The 9,041-nt window shown below is 50.1% G+C and overlaps 1 long non-coding RNA gene across 1 annotated transcript; it reads right to left on the minus strand.

Annotated features, from left to right (window-relative positions):
• Positions 1–380: 380 nt before the first annotated feature.
• On the minus strand, positions 381–3,919 carry LOC122236421. The gene is made up of 2 exons (XR_006214475.1): positions 3,336–3,919; positions 381–955 (listed from the first exon to the last, which is right to left on the minus strand). It is a non-coding gene; the product is annotated as an uncharacterized LOC122236421 (long non-coding RNA).
• Between the last annotated feature and the right edge of the window lie 5,122 nt (positions 3,920–9,041).

Genomic DNA, 9,041 nt, shown 5'->3' on the forward strand with positions numbered 1-9,041 from the left:
GTGGGACAGAGCAGACTGTCCCCACCCCCACCCCGTTAGGTCAATCGGTCGTTTGAAAGGCCATGGGGGGCTGCCTGCAAGAGTGAGCTTGGAGCTGGGCCCTTCCTCCCCAGCTCAGAGACAGATGGAGAAGGAAGGGACTTCGCTTTGGTGGACAAACAGTCGTCCATCCCCTCCTCCAGGGTTTCAGTTACTCATGGCCAACCGCAGTCCGGGAGTAGATAATCCCCCCCCACCCCCCGATGAATCCTCAGCTTAACACTGCGTCACATCGCCTACGCCACTCACCTCCCTCCGTCTCATCACGGGGGCCTTTCATCATCCCACGTCATCCCAAGAGGGGTGAGCGCGGGACAGCAAGATATTTAGACAGAGCGAGACCGCATTCACCTTACTTTTATGACAGTGTGTTATAATTGTTGTCCTTTATCATTACTGTTAAGCTCTTACTGTGCCTGCTTTATAAATTAAAAAAGCTTTATCCCGGGTGGGTATGTACGGGAAAGAAACCATAGCACGTGTAGGGGTGGGTACTCTCTGTGGTTTCAGGCATCCGCTGGGGGCCTCGGGACACGTCCCCCGTGGATAAAACCAAAGAAAGAACACCAAAGAAAGAAAGAGGGAGCGGTGCCCCGTGACATTGAGCATCTCTCCTCATGGGAAAACAGCTCCCGTGTCCTTCACGTGACGTTTACTTTTATTCCCAAGCTTTTACAAGAAGACTTAGAAATACTTAGAACGTTGACTACTTATGCAGCCCTCTGCTCTCCCCCCTACTTGCGACGTGCGTGTGTGTCCATTTCCACGTGCTAGCAGAGTTCAAGTTCAGTATCCATCAGGGGCTGGCAGGCACCCTATGAATCGCCCCTCCACGGGCACATCTGGTTGGGCAGTTGAGGCCGTTCCAATTTTTTGGCTGCTATGAACAGGACCACAAGAAACACCCTCGGGCACGCTGCTTAAAAAAAAAAAAATTCCTTCACATATCTCGTTAGAACGTAGCGGGTTGCCTCCCCCTGTCGTGTTGGGGTCAGGGAAGAGATGAGTCACTTGGGTCACCATGAACAAAGCCGTCCAGTCGGAATATGCCTGGTAGCGGACGCAGAGGCAGCTGGCTGGTCCCAGAGAGCGCAGGCCTGCTCTTGAACGCCCCCCCCCACCCGCTTCTTCTTGGCCCTCCTTCCTGCCTGCTGGCACCTGCCCCCTCGTGTCTGCCTCTCATCACTGGCATTCTCCAGGATTCTGTGGCTCCTTCGGCTCTGACCAGCCAATTACCCAACGGTTTCCATTTGCACTGCCAGCAGGGCTCAGTCTGACTCTGCATGGTTCCTATTCCTCAGAGGGCGTATTCCTTCGTCCAATGCGAATTCACAAAGGTGGGGGGGGGGCATAAGTAGGGTGTATCATGGGGGCAGGGATTCAGGAAGGGAGCCAAATTCAGTTTAACTTCGTCTCCCAAGGGAGCGTCGCAAGACCCACTCCCACAACGTAGGGACTAGTGAGCACCACCATCTAATTGGCTCACGACTTGCCCGGCCACTGATTAGGACTGGCCCTAGGACCTTTTCCTGCCAGCCTCGCCTGGGGTCCCTGCTGTAGCAGCAGTCAGAGGAAGGGTGGGTGGGGCCATGGGGCCTGCGAGGTTTAGGGGGACAGGCTGCCTGTGCTGCCTTGCGGGCTCCCCAGACTTCCTTTCCTGTCTTGGGGGGCAGGGACAGGTCCCTGCACACAGGTCTTCTCAACATCCTATTGGCCGAAGCCAGTCACGTCCCAGGCCCTGTGTCACCTTGGGAGAGCGATACCCAAGGACACGTGCGTCGACATGGAAGTCCATACATGACCTGGGAAACTCCACAGAAAATACCTTTCCTTCTCCTTTGGAAGCGTGCCTCCTTTCTGGATCCAGCCACTGTGAGTTAGTCTCTTTTTGGTAAACTTTATCATTATCTCACAAATGGCATAATCTTCTTGCCCTTTTTTTTTTTTTTTTTTTTGCTACCTTTGTTAAAAGTATTGTTAAGTGGAAACGTTGAAAATGCACCCGGAGGAGCGCCTGGGTGGCTCAGTCGGTTAAGCGTCGGACTTCGGCTCAGGTCACGATCTCGCAGTCTGTGAGTTGGAGCCCCCCGTGGGGCTCTGTGCTGACTGCTCAGAGCCTGGAGCTCGTTCCAGATTCTGTGTCTCCCTCTCTCTCTGACCCTCCCCTGTTCATGCTCTGTCTCTCTCTGTCTCAAAAATAAATAAACGTTAAAAAAATTAAAAAAAAAAAATGCACCCGGAATGTGGCAATTCTGCCTGGGCACTTACGCTTTCATTTGTATATACCAGGAGGTGGTTCCCAAACCTGGGATCCTCGGCCAGCCTGGGGGAGGGGTGGGGATCAGCTCAGCTGGGGCTCAGGGTACAGGAGGGGCAGCACCATGAGGCATCACACAGCCACCCCGCAGCTGGCCGCCCGGCCTCAGGCGGCTCCCCTAGAGACAGTGCGGCCCTGCCAGGCAGCCAGGCTCAGCGGGTCCAGCCCAGTGCGGTGCTGGTGAGGTCAATCCAGACACGCCTGCGCCCCCCCCCCCCCCTCACGTGGACATTGGACCAGGCGTTGGTCCCAGGGCTTACATGCTGCTCCTGGACCTCTTGTAGCTGATCCAGGAGGGGGTGGGGGTGGGGGCCGCCTGTTTCCATGATTCATAACCACCCTCCCTGGCCCAGGCCTCGGGTTTCCGTCACTCACAGGCTTTACAAAAGCCTCAAGGTTTGCAACAAATGGTGATTCTCACACAGGTACACCTCTCACACAGGTGAAGGTGGTCTTCAGGGACAGCATCCAGAGTCTCCCCCCTGTCCCCCCACCTGCCTGCTGTCCTCCTACCTGTCCTCTATCTCCCTCACCTGCCCACTGTCTTCCCCCCACCTGCCCTCTAGAGAGCATGCCAGGGCTGGCACAGGACCTACAGGACCTTCAGGAGGGCCCCCCCGCGGGGCCAGACTAGGCCATGAGCTCACAGAGCGCGAGAACTTGCAAAACGTAGGTGCCTGACAGATGCGGGCCCAAGTGCCGTCAAAGTTCAGGTGAACACTATTAAGGCCGAGCAGTGAGGCCAGATGGCAGGTGTGAGTCTGCGAAGGAGGGAGAGAGCCGGGAGGGAGAAAGAGACGGGTGCTACTCGCGTTCTCTCCACCCGTCTCTTTCTCTCCATCACAGACACACACCTCTCGGGATTCTGTCCTTTTCTCAACTGACCTTTCTTCGAGAATCTTCCACACACTGCTGCTCGGCTGTTCCCCAGATTGGCCGATGGCCCCAGCCCGCACGGCGTCCCAGCTCACCCACTTACCAGACATATCTGCTTGTGGTCTGTGCTCTGCACACACTTCAGGCTCAGCATGGCCAGCCCGGAACTCCTGGGGAGTTGGGGGACCCTAGCTACCACCCTCTTTCTTCTTGTGGTCAGTCCCCAAGGCTGCGCTACCCAGAGCACTGCTTCTCAGGGCACCGTCCCCGGACAAGCAGCATCCACAACTCCTGCCAATGTGGTAGAAATGCAGCCTCTGGGTCCCATGCAGGCCGACTGAATCAGACCCGCGGGGTGGTTGAGCCGTCCCCGTTCTAACCACTTGTGGCGCGCTGGCCCCGGAGAACCGCTGGCTTAGGGCCGGGAACAGGCAGGACTCCTCCCGACCGCTGTGCGTGCATTTCCTGGTACCGATCCTGGGTATTTATTCAAACCGCGTTGACACCCATTGAGACATGTCAGGTGCAGTGTGCATGGGAGGAAATGGCCCATGTGGCCGCAGCACTCTCAGTCCGGGGTCATGCCTGTGACACTGGTCCCTCACTCTGCACCCGGGGAGGGCCCCAGAGCCTGCAGCACGCCAGGCTCTGCAGAAACGCACACGGCGCATCAGCAACTAGAAAGTGGCTGAGGGGAACCGGGAGTGAACTAGCTGAAATATGCTGGAAATCTCTCAACATTTCTTTAATTGCAACGTCATGCTGATTCATTTAACGGACGAGCTCCGGGCACACCGACTCGGAAGCTGATTTGTTTGAGGAGATTACGCGATTTCCCGGGACCCATGGGAAGTCACGTGACGCACGGCAGCCAACCGAGGGGGCGGGGGGGGGGGGCTAGGGCGCGAGCGCTGATGTAATCGAATTGTGGGCATGAGCGGTGATGTAAGCCTGGCATGACTCAGCGCCCCATCCCTCCAGCACCTGTTCTGGAAATGTGTGGAGACTGAGCTGGCTTGCAGTGCGGCAGTGAAACAATGTCCCCAGGTCATAGGTGAGTCAGCAGCAGTGGAACCCAAATGAGAGAAGATAAGATACCTGCCCCAAGGCAGAGGGAGCCGAACCCCGAGGGAGAGAGGGAAGGAGGAGGGGCAGGCTTTCTGGCACCTTCCCAGGCCAGGCCCACAGCTTTGCCGCTGGTCAGAAGGGGAGCCAGGGTGAGCCTCTGTTCTCTGCAGCTAAAGGAGGTTGGGCTAATCCAGCCTCTGAAACTTACACTTTATCTCGCAAGTCCTTTGAGTAACATACTTTTTTTTTTTTTTTTTAATCTTATTTACTTTGGAGAGAACAAACCAGGGAGGGGCAGAGCCGGGGAGACAGTCCCAAGCAGGCCTGGTGCTGTCAGCGCAGAGCCCCATGCGGGCTCGAACTCAGGAACTGTGAGATCATGACCTGAGTGGAAACCAAGGGGCGGACACTTAACCGACACTTAACCAGCTGAGCCACCCAGGCGCCCCTTGAGTAACATACATTTTATTGCCATTTATAGGGAAGGCAGCGTGGCTACCTTGGTTCAAATGTTATTTCTTCTTTGTCTCTAGCTGGCCAGTGTCGGACAAGGTACTTAACCTCTCTGACACCATAGTGCCAGGATCAAAGACTTACTCGGTAAACAGTAGCGGGTCTAAGCTATTCCCGCTCTATCCCAGTATTCCCGGTGGTGTGCGCAGACCTCCAGAAATCCAACCCAAGTTAATTTAACCATTCATTCCGTAGTGGCCTGGATCCGATGAGATAGAGTGCATGGCCAGGCTTTATAAACTCTATAAAGTGCTGCGTAAATCAGTTGCTTTCAAAGTGAGGTTCCCAAAGCAGCATCAGCATGATTGGGGAACTCAGGGCGGAGCCCGGACCTCCCAGTGGGGAAAGGTTGTGGGGGGAAGGGGACACAGCGTGGATTCTGTTGGAAGCTCTCCTGTGACAGGAAAAGGAACTGTGTGCCTCGTTTTGTGGGAACTGATTTTCCACATCCCATGTCATCAATTTGCTTGATAGTAAAAATCACTGGGGGCAATTTTTACAAATAGATTCTTGATCCCCAGCCCAAATTGCGGGAACCTGGCTTCCCACGGGAGGGGCAGAGGAATCTTAGCCAAGGGCTGAAAAGATAGCATCTCGAATAGAACCGCAGCCCTGGGGGCGCCCGGCTGGCTCAGTCGGCCAAGTGTCTGACTCTTAGCTTCGGCTCAGGTCTTGATCTCACAGTTTGAGTCCCTCATCAGGCTCTTCGCTGATGGTGGGGAGCCTGCTTGGGGCTTCTCTCTCTTTCTCTCTGCCCCTCCCCCTGCTCACTCTTTTTGTCTCTCTCTCTCTCTCTCTCTCTCTCCCTCAAAATAAATAAATAAACTTAAAAAAAAATTTTAAGAGCAAAAATGCAGCCCTAAAGAGCCAATTTCCAGCTAGCTGCTGGAGCCAGGTGACCTGACCGTGCATTGCAGATGATGCCCTCTCACCTACAAGGCCTGTTAGCAAAGTCTAAAAACTGCTCTGATGTCATCGGCTAGTCTCGAAATCATGCTGGCCATGACTGCAAAGTGCTCGCCAAGGGAACCGGGCTCCGGCAGCAGGAACACTGTGTCGGTGTGTAGAAAGCATCTGCTTCTGAACTCTGTCAGCGAGAATTGCCAGACTGGCATCCAGTCTTCATCATGTCTGAGTCACGTGAGAAGCTTGCTAAAGTGAAAATTCTGATGTGGTATGGTTTGTGGACCCGCGTAGAGTAGCAGTGTCAAAAAAAATGCTATCCCCAAATCGCAGGAGGAAAAAAAAAAAACAGGTTCATAAATATTAGTTGACCTTCCCACAGACTTTCAAAGGTCCACAGGAAACCGGTATTTCAAACTAATTCCTCAAGTCCAAGTGCAGAGTCTTCTCCCGACTGGAAGATGTGGGTATGAGGTAACACTAGACCACTTCATGTTTTCTAGAATCTTCCTGAGGTGGGCTCCGTTGTCCGACCTTTAACTTCTATGTATGTGATAAACCCCGTAAGAAATTACATTTGTTTTGATTTCGTCAATTATCTTCTAAAGGGTTTTTAAAAACCAGAAAAAAAAAATCTGTTCTATTTACCCACGTATGGATTTCTGATGCTCTCCACACCTTTATGTAGACACTCATTTTCATTTGGTGTCATTTTTCTTCTACCTGAAGGAAAGACATTTTGTTTGGACTGTGAATCTGCTGGGATGAGTGCTTTGAAAACCTTGCCACGTCTGGAAGTTTCTATTTGCCTTCATTTTTGAAAGATGTTTTCACTAGTTGTGGGTTTCTACATGAAGTTTTTGTTTTGTTTTTCTTTTTTTAGTATTTCAAAGATGTTCTAATGGTTCCAGGGTGTTTCATTTCTTTTCTTTCGTTTCTTTTCTTTCTTTTCTTTCTCATTTCTTTCTTTCTTTTCTTTCTTCTTTCTTTCTTTCTTTCTTTCTTTCTTTCTTTCTTTCTTTCTTTCTGTTTTAAAAGATATACAGTAAAACCTTGGTTTGTGAGCATAATAAGTTCGGAAACATGCTTCTCATCCAAAGCACTCGTATATCAGAGCGAATTTCAAGAACCATTGGCTCAGTTGTGATCATGTGACATTTGGTGTCACGAATGACTTATATTGCAAGACATTGCTCATTTATCAAGTTAAAATTTATTGGAGATGTTTGCTCATCTTGTGGAACACTCGCAGAACAAGTGACTCACAATCCAATGTATTTGATATACATCACTGTGTACGGGCGTGTGGGTGGCTCAGTCAGTTGAGCATCCAACTCTTGGTTTCAGCTTAAGTCATGATCTCACAGTTCATGAGTTTGAGCCCAAGTGGGGCTTTGTGCTGAGTTTGGAGTCTGCTTAGGATTCTCTCCTTCTCTTTCTGCCTCTCTGTCTCCTGTCTCTCACTCTCTCCCTCTTTCCCTCCCTCCCTTTCTCTCTCTCTCAAAAATAAATAAAACTAAAAAAGTAACATTGTGTAGATTTAAGGTGTACAACATATTGATTTGATGCATTTATATACTGTAATATGATTGTCATTGTAGCGATATTTAGCACTTTTGTCACATCACGTAATTATTTCTTTTTTATGCAAGAATAATTAAGATCTGGTCTTTGCAAGTTTTGCTTGTCTGTGCAGGATGTGTCCTTTCTTCTTCTGCTTTTTAGATTTTTCTTTTTCTTTTTTTTTTAAGTTTATTTATTTATTTTGAGAGAGACAGAGACAGTGCAGGTGGGAGTGGGGCAGAGAGAGAGGGAGAGGGAAAGATGGAGGGCTCAAACTCACAAACTGCAAGATCATGACCTGAGCTGAAACCAAGAGTCAGACAGACTGAGCCACCCAGGTGCCCCTAGATTTTTCTTTATTGCTGACTTTACACAGTTTGATTATGATGTGCCTTCATGTAATTGTCTTCATGTTTCTCATGCTTGGGACTCTTTGAGAAATTTTTAGTCTTTTTCAGCAGGTTTGAAACATTTTTCAGCCATTTTTTCTTCAAATATTTTTTCCCTCCCCGCCCCTCTCCTCCCTTTCCCTGACCCCAGTTGCTCGTATGTTAGACTCATTGTGTCTTCTTACAATTCACCTTTACCTGCTCTTTTCCCTTGGTCTCAGTCTCTGTCTTTCATTTTGGGCAGGTTCTCTTGCCATGTTTTCAAATGTATTCATTTTCTCATTTGCAAAAGTATCTGCTCTGCTGTTGTCCTATCCAGAGTTCTGTCATGTCTACAGTTTGATTTGGGTCTTTTAAAATATTGTCTATGTTCCTCCTTAGAATGCATGATCTTTTTTTACTTCTTTGAACATATGGGATATAGGTTTAATAACTGTTAACTTGTTTAATGTTTTTTTTCCTACTGATTCTATCGTCTGTGTTATTATGGGTCTCTTTCTACTGCTTGATTTTTACCATTATAGAATCTACTTTTCAGATTTTTTGCATGAGTGATCATTTTGGATTGGGTGCAGACTTTGTAAAGTGTAGTTGGTTTTGCATGCTAGACATTTTGTTTATTCTCCTAACTGGGTTTGATCTGTGCTTTGTGATCCCATTAAATTACTTGGAAGCAGCTTGATACTTTTGAGGCTTGCTGCCCACAAAGCTTTCTTAGGTCCAAAGCAACTTTTTATCTAAAGCTATAACTGCACCCCCCCTTTTTTTAAACGTGTATTCATTTTTGAGAGATGGAGAGAGACAGAGGGTGAGTAGGGGAGGGGCAGCGAGAGAGGGAGACACAAAATCCAAAGCAGGCTCCAGGCTCTGAGCTGTCACACAGAATCTGACACAGGGCTCGAATTCACAAACTGTGAGATCATGACCTGAGCTGAAGTCAGACGCCTAACCGACTGAGCCACCCAGGTGCCCCCCACCTTTTTTTTTTTTTTTTTTTTTTTTTTTTTTTTTTTTTTTTTAAGGCAACAGCCCTTTTGGAGTACTCTGCCCATGAACATGTTCCACTCTGGCCTGGGGGAGCATGGACCATTCCTGCGTCTGTATCCACCACAGGTTTTGTTTCCTCTGTACTTTTTGGGTGGGTTCTCTTACTGGCTTTGGTTCGTTTCCTATACTCATGTGTGTTCTGGTCAGTTTTTGGCTGAATTCAAGGGAAGCCCTCTGTGAGTCTTCAAGCTACACCTCCGCCCCCCCCCCCCCCCCCCCCCCCCCCCCCCCCCCCCGTCTGCAGCACTGTGCCTTCAGGCTCTGCCTTCTGTGCCCTGGAGCCAGTGAGGTGCCCCAGACCCAGCTCTGCTCCTTCTCTCGGGGAG

Source organism: Panthera tigris, chromosome A2 (assembly GCF_018350195.1).
Source record: "Panthera tigris isolate Pti1 chromosome A2, P.tigris_Pti1_mat1.1, whole genome shotgun sequence".
Taxonomy (NCBI): Eukaryota; Metazoa; Chordata; class Mammalia; order Carnivora; family Felidae; genus Panthera; species Panthera tigris.